Genomic DNA, 20,687 nt, shown 5'->3' with positions numbered 1-20,687 from the left:
ATTATTTGTGCTCTGGTCCTATAAGAGCTCTTTTTCACTTCCCACGAGCCGGGTAGTGACTAAAACTCACTCATTCTTATGTTTAATAAATGTATAGTGTATAGTGTGTGTGTGGCAGGCTTACAATGATGTCAAAAAACAACATTTGAGAGTGCGCTGACCCTGTTGCTAGAGGGGGTACACTGACCCTGGTGCTAGAGGGGGTACACTGACCCTGGTGCTAGAGGGGGTACAGCTGACCCTGGTGCTAGAGGGGGTGCGCTGACCCTGTTGCTAGAGGGGGTACACTGACCCTGGTGCTAGAGGGGGTACAGCTGACCCTGGTGCTAGAGGGGGTACGCTGACCCTGGTGCTAGAGGGGGTACAGCTGACCCTGGTGCTATAGGGGGTACGCTGACCCTGTTGCTAGAGGGGGTACACTGACCCTGGTGCTAGAGGGGGTACAGCTGACCCTGGTGCTAGAGGGGGTACAGGTGACCCTGGTGCTAGAGGGGGAACACTGACCAAGGTGCTAGAGGGGGTACGCTGACCCTGGTGCTAGAGGGGGTACACTGACCCTGGTGCTAGAGGGGGTACAGCTGACCCTGGTGCTAGAGGGGGTACAGGTGACCCTGGTGCTAGAGGGGGAACACTGACCAAGGTGCTAGAGGGGGTACGCTGACCCTGGTGCTAGAGGGGGTACACTGACCCTGGTGCTAGAGGGGGTACACTGACCCTGGTGCTAGAGGGGGTACGCTGACCCTGGTGCTAGAGGGGGTACACTGACCCTGGTGCTAGAGGGGGTACGCTGACCCTGGTGCTAGAGGGGGTACAGCTGACCCTGGTGCTAGAGGGGGTACACTGACCCTGGTGCTAGAGGTGGTACGCTGACCCTGGTGCTAGAGGGGGTACACTGACCCTGGTGCTAGAGGGGGTACACTGACCCTGGTGCTAGAGGGGGTACGCTGACCCTGGTGCTAGAGGGGGTACACTGACCCTGGTGCTAGAGGGGGTACGCTGACCCTGGTGCTAGAGGGGGTACGCTGACCCTGGTGCTAGAGGGGGTACGCTGACCCTGGTGCTAGAGGGGGTACGCTGACCCTGGTGCTAGAGGGGGTACGCTGACCCTGGTGCTAGAGGGGGTACGCTGACCCTGGTGCTAGAGGGGGTACGCTGACCCAGGTGCTAGAGTGGGTACAGCTGACCCTGGTGCTAGAGGGGGTACGCTGACCCTGGTGCTAGAGGGGGTACGCAGCTGGAGGTTGAATGTTTGAAGGGGTACGGGACTATAAAAAGTCTGGGAAACACTGCTGTAGACGGTCAGAGAGATGAGAGATGACAGCATCTATTTTGGCAAGCCAGGGAGGGGGGGGGGCGCCCCCGTCCGCTAGGAGATTCCATACCCAGTGTAATTAGGCTAACCCGTAAGACGACTGGAGGATAACCGACTAGACTCACTGACTGGTGGAATTCCTATACTAGCCAATGGGATAAGGCCTCCTGTCCCGTCAGAGCCTCTCCCGGTCATCACACCACATGCCCTTTCAACGTCTCCCAATAGAACCAGAGACACAGCTGATACCTGTTCTATTAATGGCAGTAGGCAGGCAGGGTGAGAAGAGAGGGAGGGAGGGGGGCATTCCTAAAACAGGAACAACATATGTTGAGGAGAGCGAGAGCTAAGCAGACAGGCGACAAGGCCAGGGAGGATTGGCGCCACACAAACACCCAGAACATCTCTTCAAAAGGCAGATTAGCATTTAGGGTCTGATTACTGGACTAAATATCCTGTTTAATAGAGAATCTCTATTTAGTCCAGAACTAGGACTACATTTTATCTGGTACCAGATTAAATACGTTTTTTTAACGCTACAGGTCAACAAATAGTTTTAAGAAGAAGAAAACAGGCCAAATCATCCTCCTAGTTCAACTGAACATATAGTAGGAGGCTGTAGGAGGAGAGCATCCTCCTAGTTCAACTGAACATATTGTAGGAGGCTGTAGGAGGAGAGCATCCTCCTAGTTCAACTGAACATATTGTAGGAGGCTGTAGGAGAGGAGCATCCTCCTAGTTCAACTGAACACACTGTAGGAGAGCATCCTCCTAGTTCAACTGAACACACTGTAGGAGAGCATCCTCCTAGTTCAACTGAACACACTGTAGGAGGAGAGCATCCTCCTAGTTCAACTGAACATATTGTAGGAGGCTGTAGGAGGAGAGCATCCTCCTAGTTCAACTGAACATATTGTAGGAGGCTGTAGGAGAGGAGCATCCTCCTAGTTCAACTGAACATATTGTAGGAGGCTGTAGGAGGAGAGCATCCTCCTAGTTCAACTGAACATATTGTAGGAGGCTGTAGGAGAGGAGCATCCTCCTAGTTCAACTGAACATATTGTAGGAGGAGAGCATCCTCCTAGTTCAACTGAACATATTGTAGGAGGCTGTAGGAGAGGAGCATCCTCCTAGTTCAACTGAACATACTGTAGGAGGAGAGCATCCTCCTAGTTCAACTGAACATATTGTAGGAGGCTGTAGGAGGAGAGCATCCTCCTAGTTCAACTGAACATACTGTAGGAGGCTGTAGGAGGAGAGCATCCTCCTAGTTCAACTGAACATACTGTAGGAGGCTGTAGGAGGAGAGCATCCTCCTAGTTCAACTGAACATATTGTAGGAGGCTGTAGGAGAGGAGCATCCTCCTAGTTCAACTGAACATACTGTAGGAGGAGAGCATCCTCCTAGTTCAACTGAACATATTGTAGGAGGCTGTAGGAGGAGAGCATCCTCCTAGTTCAACTGAACATACTGTAGGAGGCTGTAGGAGGAGAGCATCCTCCTAGTTCAACTGAACATACTGTAGGAGGCTGTAGGAGGAGAGCATCCTCCTAGTTCAACTGAACATACTGTAGGAGGCTGTAGGAGGAGAGCATCCTCCTAGTTCAACTGAACATACTGTAGGAGGAGAGCATCCTCCTAGTTCAACTGAACATATTGTAGGAGGCTGTAGGAGGAGAGCATCCTCCTAGTTCAACTGAACATACTGTAGGAGAGGAGCATCCTCCTAGTTCAACTGAACATATTGTAGGAGGCTGTAGGAGGAGAGCATCCTCCTAGTTCAACTGAACATATTGTAGGAGGCTGTAGGAGGAGAGCATCCTCCTAGTTCAACTGAACACACTGTAGGAGAGCATCCTCCTAGTTCAACTGAACATATTGTAGGAGGGGAGCATCCTCCTAGTTCAACTGAACATATTGTAGGAGGCTGTAGTAGGAGAGCATCCTCCTAGTTCAACTGAACATACTGTAGGAGGGGAGCATCCTCCTAGTTCAACTGAACATATTGTAGGAGGCTGTAGGAGGAGAGCATCCTCCTAGTTCAACTGAACATATTGTAGGAGGAGAGCATCCTCCTAGTTCAACTGAACATATTGTAGGAGGAGAGCATCCTCCTAGTTCAACTGAACATATAGTAGGAGGCTGTAGGAGGAGAGCATCCTCCTAGTTCAACTGAACATATTGTAGGAGGCTGTAGGAGGAGAGCATCCTCCTAGTTCAACTGAACACACTGTAGGAGGCTGTAGGAGGAGAGCATCCTCCTAGTTCAACTGAACACACTGTAGGAGGCTGTAGGAGGAGAGCATCCTCCTAGTTCAACTGAACATATTGTAGGAGGAGAGCATCCTCCTAGTTCAACTGAACACACTGTAGGAGGAGAGCATCCTCCTAGTTCAACTGAACACACTGTAGGAGGAGAGCATCCTCCTAGTTCAACTGAACATATTGTAGGAGGCTGTAGGAGGAGAGAATCCTCCTAGTTCAACTGAACATATTGTAGGAGGCTGTAGGAGGGGAGCATCCTCCTAGTTCAACTGAACATATTGTAGGAGGAGAGCATCCTCCTAGTTCAACTGAACATATTGTAGGAGGCTGTAGGAGGGGAGCATCCTCCTAGTTCAACTGAACATATTGTAGGAGGCTGTAGGAGGAGAGCATCCTCCTAGTTCAACTGAACACACTGTAGGAGGAGAGCATCCTCCTAGTTCAACTGAACATATTGTAGGAGGCTGTAGGAGGGGAGCATCCTCCTAGTTCAACTGAACATATTGTAGGAGGCTGTAGGAGGAGAGCATCCTCCTAGTTAAACTGAACATACTGTAGGAGGAGAGCATCCTCCTAGTTCAACTGAACATATAGTAGGAGGCTGTAGGAGGAGAGCATCCTCCTAGTTCAACTGAACATATTGTAGGAGGCTGTAGGAGGAGAGCATCCTCCTAGTTCAACTGAACATACTGTAGGAGGAGAGCATCCTCCTAGTTCAACTGAACATATAGTAGGAGGCTGTAGGAGGAGAGCATCCTCCTAGTTCAACTGAACATATAGTAGGAGGCTGTAGGAGGAGAGCATCCTCCTAGTTCAACTGAACATATTGTAGGAGGCTGTAGGAGGAGAGCATCCTCCTAGTTCAACTGAACATATTGTAGGAGGCTGTAGGAGGAGAGCATCCTCCTAGTTCAACTGAACATATTGTAGGAGGCTGTAGGAGGAGAGCATCCTCCTAGTTCAACTGAACATACTGTAGGAGGAGAGCATCCTCCTAGTTCAACTGAACACACTGTAGGAGAGGAGCATCCTCCTAGTTCAACTGAACATATTGTAGGAGGCTGTAGGAGGAGAGCATCCTCCTAGTTCAACTGAACATACTGTAGGAGGCTGTAGGAGGAGAGCATCCTCCTAGTTCAACTGAACATATTGTAGGAGGCTGTAGGAGGAGAGCATCCTCCTAGTTCAACTGAACATATTGTAGGAGGAGAGCATCCTCCTAGTTCAACTGAACATATTGTAGGAGGCTGTAGAAGGAGAGCATTCTTCCACCATATGTGTGCACCATAATGTGGTGTGTATCTCCATGCCAAGAAACGTAATAACAAGCTATTCTTAGCAACACACCAATGAGTCTGTGAATTATGAAGGAAGAAATGGGAGAGGATGGACCAGGCGGCGTTTCTTGGAACACAAAGACAATAAATAACCACGGTTGGTGGCGGAACTGTAGAACTATGGAACACAAAGACAATAAATAACCACGGTTGGTTGCGGAACTGTAGAACTATGGAACACAAAGACAATAAATAACCACGGTTGGTTGCGGAACTGTAGAACTATGGAACACAAAGACAATAAATAACCACGGTTGGTTGCGGAACTGTAGAACACAAAGACAATAAATAACCACAGTTGGTGGCGGAACTGTAGAACTATGGAACTACGGAACTGTAGAACTATAGAATTGTAGAAAACACGGAACTATAGAGCCAACAAAACTATAGGAACAACGTAATCTTCTTGAAACTGCTGGTCCTCCCTCTAAATGGTGCTTGTGTGATGAGGGGTTGGGATAGAAAAGCTAAAGACAATGTTTCCGTGGACTGTACGGTAAATCGATCCCTTTAAGACAGAAGCGTATACTATACTAAATTAAAATAATGATTAGATCAATAGTGCAGATTGTGTCTTTTCACATAAAACAATTTTCAAAAAAAGTGTGCCTGCAACAGGATTTAACTTCATACCCTCATGTCCCTAAATGTCCCATAGTCCCTTATTCTACCTGCTAAACTACTGGTCAGGTGAAACTACAAAATCCTAACTAGATCTGTAAGTACGGCGTCCAGCTCCGGTATCAAACGTAGCATCACAAATTTGAATTCAAAAATATATTTCTAAGAAATACATTAAATGCATGTTGAAATATATTTTACAAAATATTTCCAAATACAATTTTTATATATATTTACCAAATATATTGATAAATAGATTATTTAATGTATTTTGAAATATATTAAATACATGTTCAGATGCATTTAACATATACAGTATCATGTATCTTAGAAAATCCATGTATAAATCAATTTAAAATATAAACTTGAAGTCGGAAGTTAACATACACTTAGGTTGGAGTCATTAAAACACATTTTTCAACCACTCCACAAATTTCTTGTTAACAAACTATAGTTTTGGTAAGTTTGGTAAGTCGAAAATGACACAAGTCATTTTCCCAACAATTATTTACAGACAGATTATTTCACTGTATGTTCATCTGTACAAACAATAGTACACAAGTATAAACACCATGGGACCACGCAGCCGTCATACCACTCCGGAAGGAGACGAGTTTTGTCTCCTAGAGAAGAACGTACTTTGGTGCGAAAAGTGCAAATCAATCCCAGAACAGCAAATGAACTTGTGAAGATGCTGGAGGAAACAGGTACAAAAGTATCTATATCCACAGTAAAACGAGTACTATATCGACATAACCTGAAAGGCCGCTCAGTAAGGAAGAAGCCACTGCTCCAAACCTGCCATAAAAAAGCCTGACTACGGTTTGCAACTGCACATGGGGACAACAATCGTACTTTTCGGAGAAATGTCCTCTGGTCTGATGAGACAAAAATAGAACTGCTTGGCCATAATGACCATCATTATGTTTGGAGCAAAAGGGGGACGCTTGCAAGCCGAAGAACACCATCCCAACCGTGAACCACGGGGGTGGCAGCATCATGTTGTGGGGGTGCTTTGCTGAAGGAGGCTCTGGTGCACTTCACAAAATAGATGAAATCATGAGGGAGGAAAATTATGTGGATATATTGAAGCAACATCTCAAGACATCGGTCAGGAAGTTAAAGCTTGGTCGCAAATGGGTCTTCTAAATGGACAATGACCCCAAGCATACTTCCAAAGTTGTGGCAAAATGGCTTGACCATTTTGAAACATTTGACCCAAGTTTAAATTGTTTAAAGGCAATGCTACCAAATACTAATTGAGTGTATGTAAACTTCTGACCCACTGAGAATGTGAAGAAATAAAAGCTGAAATAAATCATTCTCTCTACTATTATTCTGACATTTCACATTCTTGAAATAAAGTGGTGATCCTAACTGACCTAAGACTGGGAATTTTTAAGAGGATTAAATGTCAGGAATTGTGAAAAACTGAGTTGTAATGTATTTGGCTAAGGTGTATGTGAACTTCCGACTTCAACTGTATCTTTCCTTCATATGGGAAGCAGTTTCCAACAATCAAAACATATTTTATTATTTACCTAGCAGGTATCCTAGTGGTTAAAGCGTTGGGCCAGTAGCCAGACGGTTACAAGATCGAATCCTCGAGCTGACAAGGTACAAATCTGTCATTCTGCCCCCGAACAAGACAGTTAACCCACTGTTCCTAGGCCGTCATTGAAAATAAGAATTTGTTCTTAACTGACTCGCCTAAAAGGTAAAATAAAATAAAAGTAACTGTCTAAACACTTTTGTATGGAATCTAGCATAGGCCAAAGTCCTAGTAGGTACATGTCTGATTTCCTATACATTATTCCTGGTGGTTTTGGCCATTGATATACAGTATGAGGAAGACAGAGGAGCCAAAGGCAGGGTTGCACTAGAGACATAGGAGGACACAGGCTATGAAGATCTTAAACATGGATAGTCTACTGTTACAGAGACTGAAACAAACATCTAGGAGCAGAGTATAGGACTCGAGGCAGTAATCTCTGCCAAAACTGCTTCAACAAAGTACTGAATAAAGGGTCTGAATACTTATGTTAAATGTGATATTTCAGTGTTTTTTTTTTAAAACAAATATGCAAACATTTCTAAAAACCTGTTTTTGCTTTGTCATTATGGGTATTGTGTGTAGATTGATGACGGGGGGGGGGGGGGGGGGGGCAATGTAATCAATTTTAGAATAAGACTGTAACATAACAAAAATGGGGGAAAAGTCAAGGGGTCTGAATACTTTCCGAATGTTCTGTATGTTAGCCTTCATTTAAACACGAGGTGAAGGAAAAGCAGAGAGCAGTATTAGGGGTTGTACTGTATCTAACCTCGACAAATAGGAGTGCACTGGTTCAACTATGGGGAGTGTCCCAAATACTGTACTGTATCTAACCTCGACAAATAGGAGTACACTGGTTCAACTATGGGGAGTGTCCCAAATGGGGAGTGTCCCAAATGGGGAGTATCCCAAGAGGGTGCCTATTCCCTATAGTGCACTACTTGAACAGGACAAGGAGCACCTTACTGGACAAGGAGCACTAGGGTAGATTACTGGACTAGGAGCACTAGGGTAGATTACCGGACTAGGAGCACTAGGGTAGATTACTGGACTAGGAGAACTAGGGTAGATTACTGGACTAGGAGAACTAGGGTAGATTACTGCACTAGGAGCACTAGGGTAGATTACTGGACTAGGTGCACTAGGGTAGATTACTGGACTAGGAGCACTAGGGTAGATTACTGGACTAGGAGCACTAGGGTAGATTACTGGACTAGGAGCACTAGGGTAGATTACTGCACTAGGAGCACTAGGGTAGATTACTGGACTAGGAGAACTAGGGTAGATTACTGGACTAGGAGCACTAGGGTAGATTACTGGACTAGGAGAACTAGGGTAGATTACTGGACTAGGAGAACTAGGGTAGATTACTGCACTAGGAGCACTAGGGTAGATTACTGGACTAGGAGCACTAGGGTAGATTACTGGACTAGGAGCACTAGGGTAGATTACTGGGGTAGATTACTGGACTAGGAGCACAAGGGTAGATTACTACGGTAGATTACTGGACTAGGAGAACTAGGGTAGATTACTGGACTAGGAGCACTAGGGTAGATACTGGACTAGGAGCACTAGGGTAGATTAATGCACTAGGAGCACTAGGGTAGATTACTGGACTAGGAGAACTAGGGTAGATTACTGGACTAGGAGCACTAGGGTAGATTACTGGACTAGGAGCACTAGGGTGGATTACTGGACTAGGAGCACTAGGGTAGATTACTGGACTAGGAGCACTAGGGTAGATTACTGCACTAGGAGCACTAGGGTAGATTACTGGACTAGGAGAACTAGGGTAGATTACTGGACTAGGAGCACTAGGGTAGATTACTGGACTAGGAGCACTAGGGTAGATTACTGGACTAGGAGAACTAGGGTAGATTACTGGACTAGGAGAACTAGGGTAGATTACTGCACTAGGAGCACTAGGGTAGATTACTGGACTAGGAGCACTAGGGTAGATTACTGGACTAGGAGCACTAGGGTAGATTACTGGACTAGGAGCACTAGGGTAGATTACTGGACTAGGAGCACTAGGGTAGATTACTAGGGTAGATTACTGGACTAGGAGCACAAGGGTAGATTACTACGGTAGATTACTGGACTAGGAGAACTAGGGTAGATTACTGGACTAGGAGCACTAGGGTAGATTACTGGACTAGGAGAACTAGGGTAGATTACTGGACTAGGAGGGATATTCACTAAATTGTTTAGCTAAAACTAATCTGCGACACAACTTGGAACAGGGTGGTAGGCAAGGCCAGTTTCTTGAATAATACAGACAGCAATAAAGTAGACTATCATCTCATAAAAGGCAATACTCCACCAAGCAACAGACAGAAAAACGCCTTTATTCTGCTCACTCCTCATGACTGCTGCTATGACTACAGACTGAGACACAGTAGCCTATTCAACATCAGTGTGATATTGTACCAAGGCTTTATTACACTCCATTCTCCTCTCTGATCTTGGTTTCTCCATTGAGGCTATATGATGTGACTACCGGTTGTGGGGTGTGTGTGTGTGTCTAAAGAGGGTGTATGGTTACCCAGAAGGCTGAGAACATGGTGATCTGTTCATAACCACAATTTATACTGCCATAAATGCAAGGACAGAAAAGTAATGTTTTATGTCACAAGATTTTGGACTAATCTGTCAAGACAACAACCACGATAAAGGATTAAACACACATTTTAAATCAACTTGTGAAATTGATTGAATATAGCTACGACCCCCCTTATATCTTCATGCAGATTATTATAAATGATTTAACAGAATATAGCTACGACCCCCCTTATATCTTCATGCAGATTATTATAAATGACTTAACAGCGGTAACAAGTTGTCCAGTGTTCCACACCGGTACCCTAGTTTCTGGAAAGACCCTTATACGCTGCTGCCATTGCTAACACACATACACACACACGCAAGCACGCACACACACACATTCACACACACGCGCATACACACACTCACACGCGCATACACACGCAAGCGCGCACACTCACACGCAAGCACGCACACACTCACACGCAAGCACGCACACACACACATTCACACACACACGCGCATACACACACTCACACACACACGCGCATACACACACACGCAAGCACGCACACTCACACGCAAGCACGCACACACTCACACGCAAGCACACACACACACACACTCCCACATAAGCACACACACTCGCATACATACACACACTCGCTGCCTGCTGCTGCCAAATTCACAAAGAAGTGTCTCAGAGTAGGAGAACTGATACAGGATCAGGTCTTCTAACTCATTATGATATAAAAGGATTAGGCTAACAGGGTAAAACTGATCCCACATCAGAAATCCTACTCCTAGTCTGAGACGCTTTGTGAATACAGGCCCTGTTCCAACAAATTAGCCAACCTCGACTGCTGCTGAAGCCATGACGATGACACAAACACACACAAACACAAACACGGAGATGTGTGTGTGTGTGTGTGTGTGTGTGTGTGTGTGTGTGTGTGTGTGTGTGTGTGTGTGTGTGTGTGTGTGTGTGTGTGCGTGTGTACGTGTGTGTGTGTGTGTGTGTGTGTGTGTGAATGTGTTAGCCAAAACAAATCCAGCTCCTTCAACTACAAATAAAAGAGGTCTCCCTTCCTCAACTTTGTTCAGACAATCTAGAGCTAGGCTGCGATGGGCAGTACAAATGATGTGGTAATCAGCCCTAATGAAATTATGATATTGGATAGAGTGAAGAATGAACAAAGTAACAAAAAACACATGCTGATCCTCAACACAGGTGGCCCCGCAGGTCGTGGCCCCTCAGGGGGTGGCCCCTCAAGGGGGGTGGCCCCTCAAGGGGGGTGGCCCCGCAAGTTTGGTGACGACACAACGGTGTTAGGCCTGATCACAGACAACGATGACACAGCCTATATGGAGGAGGTTAGAGACCTGGCCGTGTGGTGCAAGGCCAACAACTTCTCCCTCAACGTGAGCAAGACAAAAGGAGCTGATCGTAGACTACAGGAAAAAGACTGGTCCGAACAGGCCCCCCATTAACATCGACGGGGCTGTAGTGGAGCGGGTCGAGAGTTTCAAGTCCCTTGGTGTTCACATCACCAATAAACTACGATGGACCAAAGTCACCAAGAAAGTTGTGAAGAGGGCACAACAAAACCTTTTCCTCCTCAGGATACAGACAATACTTGTGGTGCACAGTGGAATTAAAAGGGTAACTACACCCCGAAATGTAAAATTTCTCCCTGACGTGGTATCCTGATGTGATTTAAGCATTGTTGTGGACTTAGAACATCCAATTGTGTGGTTTTTCTGTATTAAACGTGTGATTTTATCAGTGAAAACCTGACAAAACAGAATCCTGAAGAAAAAAAAAACTGAATCAGGTAAAAAAAATAAAACAGATTTCATAGAAACCCTACAGTCCCTCATGCTGAGGCAGACAGCTGAGACTGACAGACAGCTGAGGCAGCCAGACAGCTGAGGCAGCCAGCTGAGGCAGACAGACAGCTGATACAGACAGATAGCTGAGGCAGCCAGCTGAGGCAGACAGACAGCTGATACAGACAGACAGCTTGGCAGACAGACATCTGAGGCAGACAGACAGCTTGGCAGACAGACAGCTGAGGCAGACAGACAGCTGAGGCAGCCAGCTGAGGCAGACAGACAGCTGAGGCAGACAGACAGCTTGGCAGACAGACAGCTGAGGCAGACAGACAGCTGAGGCAGCCAGCTTGGCAGACAGACAGCTGAGGCAGACAAACAGCTGAGGCAGCCAGCTGAGGCAGACAGACAGCTTGGCAGACAGACAGCTGAGGCAGACAGACAGCTGAGGCAGCCAGCTGAGACAGACAGCTTGGCAGACAGACAGCTGAGGCAGACAGCTGAGGCAGACAGCTTGGCAGACAGACAGCTTGGCACACAGACAGCTAGACAGCTGAGACAGGCAGACAGCTGAGACAGACAGACAGCTGGGCAGACAGACAGCTAGACAGCTGAGACAGGCAGACAGCTGAAACAGGCAGACAGCTGGGCAGACAGACAGCTTGGCAGACAGACAGCTTGGCAGACAGGGCAGTTGGTAGAGGAATGGACACACACACACACAGTTTGTAGGGGACAGTTGTTTGACAGCTGGCATCTTAGTACCCCTCTTCAGTCACAGTAGGCTGTGAACACTGATACACCCTGCTAAACCGTAGTTAACCTCAAAAGACCACTGATTCACCCTGCTAAACCATAGTTAAGCTCACTAGAACACTGATACACCCTGCTAAACCCTAGTTAACCTCACTAGACCACTGATACACCCTGCTAAACCCTAGTTAACCTCACTAGAACACTGATACACCCTGCTAAACCCTAGTTAACCTCACATCTAGAACACTGATACACCCTGCTAAACCATAGTTAAGCTCACTAGAACACTGATGCACCCTGCTAAACCCTAGTTAACCTCACTAGACCACTGATACACCCTGCTAAACCCTAGTTAACCTCACTAGAACACTGATACACCCTGCTAAACCCTAGTTAACCTCACATCTAGAACACTGTTACACCCTGCTAAACCCTAGCTAACCTCACTAGAACACTGATGCACCCTGCTAAACCATAGTTAACCTCACTAGACCACTGATACACCCTGCTAAACCCTAGTTAACCTCACTAGACCACTGATACACCCTGCTAAACCCTAGTTAACCTCACATCTAGAACACTGGTACACCCTGCTAAACCCTAGCTAACCTCACTAGACCACTGATTCACCCTGTTAAACCCTAGTTAACCTCACTAGAACACGGATTCACCCTGCTAAACCCTAGTTAACCTCACATCTAGAACACTGGTACACCCTGTTAAACCCTAGTTAACCTCACTAGAACACTGATTCACCCTGCTAAACCCTAGTTAACCTCACATCTAGAACACTGATTCACCCTGTTAAACCCTAGTTAACCTCACTAGAACACTGATACACCCTGCTAAACCCTAGTTAACCTCACATCTAGAACACTGTTACACCCTGCTAAACCCTAGCTAACCTCACTAGAACACTGATACACCCTGCTAAACCCTAGTTAACCTCACATCTAGAACACTGATACACCCTGCTAAACCCTAGTTAACCTCACTAGAGCACTGATTCACCCTGCTAAACCCTAGTTAACCTCACTAGAACACTGATACACCCTGCTAAACCCTAGTTAACCTCACTAGAACACTGATTCACCCTGCTAAACCCTAGTTAACCTCACTAGAACACTGATACACCCTGCTAAACCCTAGTTAACCTCACATCTAGAACACTGATACACCCTGCTAAACCCTAGTTAACCTCACATCTAGAACACTGATACACCCTGCTAAACCCTAGTTAACCTCACTAGAACACCGATACACCCTGCTAAACCCTAGTTAACCTCACATCTAGAACACTGGTACATCCTGCTAAACACTAGTTAACCTCACATCTAGAACACTGATACACCCTGCTAAACCCTAGTTAACCTCACTAGAACACTGATACACCCTGCTAAACCCTAGTTAACCTCACTAGACCACTGATTCACCCTGCTAAACCCTAGTTAACCTCACTAGAACACTGATACACCCTGCTAAACCCTAGTTAAAATCACATCTAGAACACTGATACACCCTGCTAAACCCTAGTTAACCTCACTAGACCACTGATACACCCTGCTAAACCCTAGTTAACCTCACTAGAACACTGATACACCCTGCTAAACCCTAGTTAACCTCACTAGACCACTGATACACCCTGCTAAACCCTAGTTAACCTCACTAGAACACTGATGCACCCTGCTAAACCCTAGTTAACCTCACTAGACCACTGATACACCCTGCTAAACCCTAGTTAACCTCACTAGAACACTGATACACCCTGCTAAACCCTAGTTAACCTCACATCTAGAAAACTGTTACACCCTGCTAAACCCTAGCTAACCTCACTAGAACACTGATGCACCCTGCTAAACCATAGTTAACCTCACTAGACCACTGATACACCCTGCTAAACCCTAGTTAACCTCACTAGACCACTGATACACCCTGCTAAACCCTAGTTAACCTCACATCTAGAACACTGGTACACCCTGCTAAACCCTAGCTAACCTCACTAGACCACTGATTCACCCTGTTAAACCCTAGTTAACCTCACTAGAACACTGATTCACCCTGCTAAACCCTAGTTAACCTCACATCTAGAACACTGGTACACCCTGCTAAACCCTAGCTAACCTCACTAGACCACTGATTCACCCTGTTAAACCCTAGTTAACCTCACTAGAACACTGATACACCCTGCTAAACCCTAGTTAACCTCACTAGACCACTGATACACCCTGCTAAACCCTAGTTAACCTCACTAGAACACTGATACACCCTGCTAAACCCTAGTTAACCTCACATCTAGAACACTGTTACACCCTGCTAAACCCTAGCTAACCTCACTAGAACACTGATACACCCTGCTAAACCCTAGTTAACCTCACTAGAACACTGATTCACCCTGCTAAACCCTAGTTAACCTCACTAGAACACTGATACACCCTGCTAAACCCTAGTTAACCTCACATCTAGAACACTGATACACCCTACTAAACCCTAGTTAACCTCACTAGAACACCAATACACCCTGCTAAACCCTAGTTAACCTCACATCTAGAACACTGGTACACCCTGCTAAACACTAGTTAACCTCACATCTAGAACACTGATACACCCTGCTAAACCCTAGTTAACCTCACTAGAACACTGATACACCCTGCTAAACCCTAGTTAACCTCACTAGACCACTGATTCACCCTGCTAAACCCTAGTTAACCTCACTAGAACACTGATGCACCCTGCTAAACCCTACTTAACCTCACTAGACCACTGATACACCCTGCTAAACCCTAGTTAACCTCACTAGAACACTGATGCACCCTGCTAAACCCTAGTTAACCTCACTAGACCACTGTTACACCCTGCTAAACCCTAGTTAACCTCACATCTAGAACAATGATACACCCTGCTAAACCCTAGTTAACCTCACATCTAGAACACTGATACACCCTGCTAAACCCTAGTTAACCTCACTAGAACACTGATACACCCTGCTAAACCCTAGTTAATCTCACTAGAACACTGTTACACCCTGCTAAACCCTAGTTAACCTCACATCTAGAACACTGATACACCCTGCTAAACCCTAGTTAACCTCACTAGACCACTGATGCACCCTGCTAAACCCTAGTTAACCTCACTAGAACACTGATACACCCTGCTAAACCCTAGTTAACCTCACTAGAACACTGATTCACCCTGCTAAACCCTAGTTAACCTCACTAGAACACTGATACACCCTGCTAAACCCTAGTTAACCTCACTAGACCACTGATTCACACTGCTAAACCCTAGTTAACCTCACTAGAACGAGGAGCGAGGAGTTAGGAGCGAGGGGTTAGGAGCGAGGGGTTAGGAGCGAGGGGTTAGGAGTGAGGAGTTAGGAGCGAGGGGTTAGGAGCGAGGGGTTAGGAGCGAGGTGTTAGGAGCGAGGAGTTAACCTCACATCTAGAACACCGATACACCCTGCTAAACCCTAGTTAACCTCACATCTAGAACACTGGTACACCCTGCTAAACACTAGTTAACCTCACATCTAGAACACTGATACACCCTGCTAAACCCTAGTTAACCTCACTAGAACACTGATACACCCTGCTAAACCCTAGTTAACCTCACTAGACCACTGATTCACCCTGCTAAACCCTAGTTAACCTCACTAGAACGAGGAGCGAGGAGTTAGGAGCGAGGAGTTAGGAGCGAAGTGTTAGGAGCGAGGTGTTAGGAGCGAGGTGTTAGGGGCGAGGTGTTAGGAGCGAGGAGTTAGGAGCGAGGTGTTAGGAGCGAGGAGTTAGGAGCGAGGGGTTAGGAGTTAGGAGTTAGGAGCGAGGAGTTAGGAGTTAGGAGCGAGGTGTTAGGAGCGAGGTGTTAGGAGCGAGGTGTTAGGAGCGAGGTGTTAGGAGCGAGGAGTTAGGAGCGAGGTGTTAGGGGCGAGCGGTTAGGAGCGAGGAGTTAGGGAAGCTTACAGTAGGACGGCAGTTGTTGCATTCAAGACAATGATGGAGATCGGTGTGTGTGTGTGTGTGTGTGTGTGTGTGTGTGTGTGTGTGTGTGTGTGTGTGTGTGTGTGTGTGTGTGTGTGTGTGTGTGTGTGTGTGTGTGTGTGTGTGTGTGTGTGTGCGTGCGTACGTACACTAATCTGCAGGAACAGAAGCAGAGAAAACAGTTTGCCATGTTTCCTTTAAGGCAAGGGGATGACAATAGCATTGAGCTTTAAAATAACCAGGGAAAGAGAGTCTTCCCCCTTTCTCATTGAGTTGTGTTGGGAGTCTGTCTGCAAGACTAACTCCATTAAAACAACTGCTTTGTTTAGTGTGTACTGGCCTGAAGACAGATACAGTGGGAAGGTTTTAGACATGCTATGGAGGAGTGAAGAGGCCCGGGGGCAAAGCAACAGAGGCTACAGATGGATGGGTGGATTACTGAAACTCTAAAAAGGGCATCTCTCTCTCTCTCTCTCGCTCAGAAAACAAAACAGTGTTTTTGAAAACAAACTATTCCCTTTGAAAAACACAATCATATTTATTTTAAAATGTTATTTGTTGTATTTCTGTTCTCCAAAGGCTGTAAAATGCCCAAGGTGTTGGAGAAGGAGAACACCAATTTCTGTGAGTGCTGTCTGCTAGCGCTTCCAAAAGTAGCTTTGACAAAACACGTTAGCCTTCACTTCAGGAAACACGTTAGCCTTCACTTCAGGAAACACGTTAGCCTTCACTTCAGGAAACACGTTAGCCTTCACTTCAGGAAACACGTTAGCCTTCACTTCAGGAAACACATTAGCCTTCACTTCAGGAAACACGTCAGCCTTCACTTGAGGAAACACGTTAGCCTTCACTTCAGGAAACACGTCAGCCTTCACTTCAGAAAACACGTCAGCCTTCACTTCAGAAAACACGTCAGCCTTCACTTCAGAAAACACGTCAGCCTTCACTTCAGAAAACACGTCAGCCTTCACTTCAGAAAACACGTCAGCCTTCACTTCAGGAAACAAGTCAGCCTTCACTTCAGGAAACACGTCAGCCTTCACTTCAGGAAACACGTCAGCCTTCACTTCAGGAAACACGCCAGCCTTCACTTCAGGAAACACGTTAGCCTTCACTTCAGGAAACACGTCAGCCTTCACTTCAGGAAACACGTCAGCCTTCACTTCAGAAAACAAGTTAGCCTTCACTTCCGGAAACACCACATGTCAAGGTGTGAAGTGGAACTACAGCAGAAGGCCTTTTAATGTAGAAAACACAACTGGTTTGTCTGACCTGGGAGAGAGGCCACAACCTGCCCTAGCTAGCAGGAAGTGTGTGCGTGTGTGTAGGGGAAGGTGTGTGTGTGTTTGTGTGTGTGTATGTATGTGTGTGTGTGTGTATGTATGTGTGTGTGTGTGTGTGTGTGTGTGTGTGTGTGTGTGTGTGTGTGTGTGTGTGTGTGTGTGTGTGTGTGTGTGTGTGTGTGTGTGTGTGTGTGTGTGTGTGTGTGTGTGTGTGTGTGTGCGTGTGTGAAATGGGATGCTTTGGAGTGAGCTGAAGAGAGCAAACGGTTAACATTTCTGACCCGAGCTGCCAAAGAGTCAACCTGGAATGCTATCTGGTACTCTGACAGAAAAGACCCCTCTGAGAACACAGAAACATGGTATAGAAGGTGTAGGATACACATTAAATACAGACATAGGCTAGGTGGTGAACTGTGTCCTTGTTAGGCATCAAAGTGTTAAGCGATATCTAAAACTATTATACTGATATCAGCCTTGTAGCCTAGTAGGCCGATCTCTGTTCAGCCTAGTAGGTCTATCTCTGTTTAGCCTAGTAGGTCGATCTCTGTTTAGCCTAGTAGGTTGATCTCTGTTCAGCCTAGTAGGTCGATCTCTGTTCAGCCTAGTAGGTCGATCTCTGTTCAGCCTAGTAGGTCGATCTCTGTTTAGCCTAGTAGGTTGATCTCTGTTCAGCCTAGTAGGTCGATCTCTGTTCAGCCTAGTAGGTCGATCTCTGTTCAGCCTAGTAGGTCAATCTCTGTTCAGCCTAGTAGGTCAATCTCTGTTCAGCCTAGTAGGTCTATCTCTGTTCAGCCTAGTAGGTTGATCTCTGTTCAGCCTAATAGGTCGATCTCTGTTCAGCCTAGTAGGTCGATCTCTGTTCAGCCTAGTAGGTCAATCTCTGTTCAGCCTAGTAGGTCAATCTCTGTGTAGCCTGGTAGTTAGATCTATGTTTAGCCTAGTAGGTTGATCATTTTAAACAATAATGAATGTTCAGTGCCAGACACAAACATTAAGAGAGAAAACAACTCATTATTAATACATCTAATGTAGCTAAGCACAATAGCCTTTAGCTGCATACAGACTACACAGTCTGCTGTTAGGCCACCTGTAACAATGCTTCATGTAAGGTTGAAGAGAGATCCTCTGTGTCTGTAGATGTGGCACATCTGGGACGCATTTGGGAAGCAGACATGATGTGTGATGTGTCACTAAAGTGGCCACGGTCTCAGCCATCCTAATAGCTGAGGTGTTGATGTCCTATCGCCACTAATCAAACAAGGTCTCTGTCGTTGCACATCGGACGCGCTGCTTCAGTCGCCAGAGTCAGGGTCAGCTCAACTCTGCCTGGCAGCCAGCCCTGGCTTCCAGGTTACACACCCACCCCGGCCCTGGCTTCCAGGTTACACACCCACCCCGGCCCTGGCTTCCAGGTTACACACCCACCCCAGCTTCCAGGTTACACACCCACCCCGGCCCTGGCTTCCAGGTTACACACCCACCCCGGCCCTGGCTTCCAGGTTACACACCCACCCCGGCCCTGGCTTCCAGGTTACACACCCACCCCAGCTTCCAGGTTACACACCCACCCCGGCCCTGGCTTCCAGGTTACACACCCACCCCGGCCCTGGCTTCCAGGTTACACACCCACCCCAGCTTCCAGGTTACACACCCACCCCAGCTTCCAGGTTACACACCCATCCCGGCCCTGGCTTCCAGGTTACACACCCACCCCAGCCCTGGCTTCCAGGTTACACACCCACCCCAGCCCTGGCTACCAGGTTACACACCCACCCCAGCCCTGGCAATGCCCACCAACACAGGCTAGTCCAATCCATAGGAAGACTTGTCACTGAAGTCACCCCCCCCCCCCCCCCCCCCCCCCCCAAACCGTTGGTGAGCTGTTGACCCACAGAAAGAACCATCCATGAGGAAGGTATAAGGCCTGTATTCTAGTGTTGGAGGTTGCTACTTTATTTTCAGTAAATGGTTGTGAGTCAGCTATACAGGGCTAGTCTCTTTCTAACATTTAAACATTAGACCACCTTCCTGCCAGGTGAAAATCAATCTAGACATTTCAATCCTGTGAACGTCACTCTGTCTCTCCAACGTAAGCAAGAAAGGCCTTAACCTGACGCTGCGTGGTGCAGTTGGGTGAGTCATCGCAGGCAGCATTGTGACTACTGATGTTCTGATTGAAGGAATGCTTGTTGTCGTCTGTGTTCTGTGAGGAGGCCTTCACAGTAAACACAGGGCCCATTCTGTCTGACCTTCACTAGCCTAACATAACAGGCAACAAAAATACACCTGAGGTTTCTTTCATTCTGGTCCTGAGGAGACAAAAAAAACCTGTTAGAACCTGTTTAACCGGTTCTCCTCTGCACCGTTTAACCGGTTCTCTTCTCCACTGTTTAACCGGTTCTCTTCTGCACCGTTTAACCGGTTCTCTTCTGCACCGTTTAACCGGTTCTCCTCTGCACCGTTTAACCGGTTCTCTTCTCCGCCGTTTAACCGGTTCTCTTCTCCGCCGTTTAACCGGTTCTCTTCTGCGCCGTTTAACCGGTTCTCTTCTGCACCGTTTAACCGGTTCTCTTCTGCGCCGTTTAACCGGTTCTCTTCTGCGCCGTTTAACCGGTTCTCTTCTCCGCCGTTTAACCGGTTCTCCTCTGCACCGTTTAACCGGTTCTCTTCTCCGCCGTTTAACCGGTTCTCTTCTCCGCCGTTTAACCGGTTCTCTTCTCCGCCGTTTAACCGGTTCTCTTCTCCGCCGTTTAACCGGTTCTCTTCTCCGCCGTTTAACCGGTTCTCTTCTGCGCCGTTTAACCGGTTCTCTTCTCCGCCGTTTAACCGGTTCTCTTCTGCGCCGTTTAACCGGTTCTCCTCTGCACCGTTTAACCGGTTCTCTTCTCCGCCGTTTAACCGGTTCTCTTCTCCGCCGTTTAACCGGTTCTCTTCTGCACCGTTTAACCGGTTCTCTTCTGCACCGTTTAACCGGTTCTCTTCTCCGCCGTTTAACCGGTTCTCTTCTCCGCCGTTTAACCGGTTCTCTTCTGCGCCGTTTAACCGGTTCTCTTCTGCACCGTTTAACCGGTTCTCTTCTCCGCCGTTTAACCGGTTCTCTTCTGCGCCGTTTAACCGGTTCTCTTCTGCACCGTTTAACCGGTTCTCTTCTGCACCGTTTAACCGGTTCTCTTCTCCAGTCCAGTAAATGTGGAGGAGTTAAGATG

The 20,687-nt window shown here is 46.9% G+C and overlaps 1 protein-coding gene across 1 annotated transcript in view; it reads right to left on the bottom strand.

Moving 5' to 3' along the window:
* The window catches only part of LOC120037758 (dystroglycan-like), a 107,147-nt gene that overhangs the window by 66,087 nt on the left and 20,373 nt on the right, over positions 1 to 20,687 (bottom strand). The window lies entirely within an intron of this gene.

Source organism: Salvelinus namaycush, unplaced genomic scaffold (assembly GCF_016432855.1).
Source record: "Salvelinus namaycush isolate Seneca unplaced genomic scaffold, SaNama_1.0 Scaffold185, whole genome shotgun sequence".
In the NCBI taxonomy this organism is placed as follows: Eukaryota; Metazoa; Chordata; class Actinopteri; order Salmoniformes; family Salmonidae; genus Salvelinus; species Salvelinus namaycush.
This window is presented reverse-complemented; position numbering and strand designations above follow the sequence as displayed.